The sequence below is a fragment of the Amia ocellicauda genome, unplaced genomic scaffold (assembly GCF_036373705.1).
Source record: "Amia ocellicauda isolate fAmiCal2 unplaced genomic scaffold, fAmiCal2.hap1 HAP1_SCAFFOLD_33, whole genome shotgun sequence".
Lineage (NCBI taxonomy): Eukaryota > Metazoa > Chordata > Actinopteri > Amiiformes > Amiidae > Amia > Amia ocellicauda.
In genome coordinates this window covers 422,046-423,832 of record NW_027102898.1, presented here as the reverse complement: position 1 = coordinate 423,832, position 1,787 = coordinate 422,046, and positions in this window count along the sequence as shown.

Below are 1,787 nucleotides of genomic sequence, written 5' to 3'. Positions count from 1 at the left end.
TCATTTCTAGTAATATATTTAATACAAAGTGAAAACAAAACCATCAATGCCTGCAATTATACTTGAGAGACTTGCTCTATGTTATTGGCAAACTGACCTTTTTGTGGGTCATTAACATTAGCTACGAAAAAAATAAAAGAGATAAAATACAAGAATTACCAGATCTAATGTAATGCATATAGTCATTAATGTAGGATTATGAAGTTATGTTGAAAAACTTTATTTAATAATCAGTATTATTAAACTATTAGACAGTGCACATTAAGAGTCTGTATTGTGGTTCTAGATTACTTCAGTATGATCAACTATAATACATTACTCTGGAATCTAAATTACTGAAGAATAACATTTATCAAGGTAAGGAATTATTTGCTATAAATAAAAAAACTTACCATCAACCATACGGTTTCGAAGACATTGGTTTTCATTTTTAAGTCTTGTGTTTTCCTTTTCGAGCTGCTTAACGTTTTGCTGTAGCTCAACTTCACTGGACTCTTTAAATGTCTGTAGAATATGACGGGATCTAATTCTTGAAGCTCCATCGGTTTTCTTTCTTATTTTGTGCTGTATTCAGAGAGGAAAAGAGTTTAAAATGAAAATATATATATATATGAATATGATTAAAAAAAAACAATCCTGCAATACATTTATTTAATATTTGCAGTAATTATCTCACCGGTAACTGTGGTTCATCAAGGTCACTATCATCTGAAATTTGAAGTTTTTTGTTTGGTTTAGGTACTCTCTTCATTTTAGGACAGGGCATTTTTGTTAGGTCATTAAGTTTTCTTCTTAGTTCGCCTTCTTTTCCTAAAATAAAAATAAAATAAATAAAACCCTGCATTATGTCCACAGATATTTGGGGATTATATTTATTTGTCATAAAAATACTGTGCTTTGACCATACAAATTAAGATGAACAGCCAACACTGAATCAAAACTGAAGTTAAATTATATCTGGTTTAATTTATTTTGTGATTTGGGGGATTTTATTGTAAAGCACAACACACAATAAATCGTTCTTACAAATGCCAGTCAAGTATGACGAGTTTTTAGCGCCCTCACCACCACCTACCATGTTATAAGAGTATGTTAGAAGTACAACACATTAATAACTTAAACATTCATTTCAAATATACTGTGATTGTATATATCAAATAGCATGTAAAGACTTTAATGTTTTTTTTTTAAATAAACATTGTTACCAGTCATAATGATCTGCGCTTCATGGACAGGCCATCCACCTTTTGGAGGTTTGTTCGTGTCTCTCCACTCTGCTCTGAAGTTTCGAGTCGTCTCTTCGTCATCATCAGCAATGCTGAATAAATCAAAATTGCGAAAGCAAGCAGTGGGAATCACGCTGTAAGAGTCTTTGTCGACCCCGCTTTCCCACTTCACCAACGCGTGCATCACCGCCATACTACCTTCACCTTCTCGTCCGTTTTTTCTGCGCCTTTTTCCCCCGACAAGTCACGGCACAAAAAACAGTCCCGCTCTGCATTCTGGTACTTGGCGTTCTTAATAACACCAACAGGGTGTAATCGCATAGACCACTCGAGTATAAAGTACTACATATCCCAACAGTTACAGTTTTTTTTCATCTTCTGAAACTGCAATTTAGCACTTTCAACTGTTTCTTAGTGATTCCTAGAATTACTAACCGGTATTGTAGTCAATGTGTTTATAACCTTTTTTGTTTAACGATTTGTGTGTTATCCTATGGGATCCCATGGTCTTTGATTTGGTCACGGAAGTGATTTGTCTTTGATTTGTTGATCTAGAGTTGA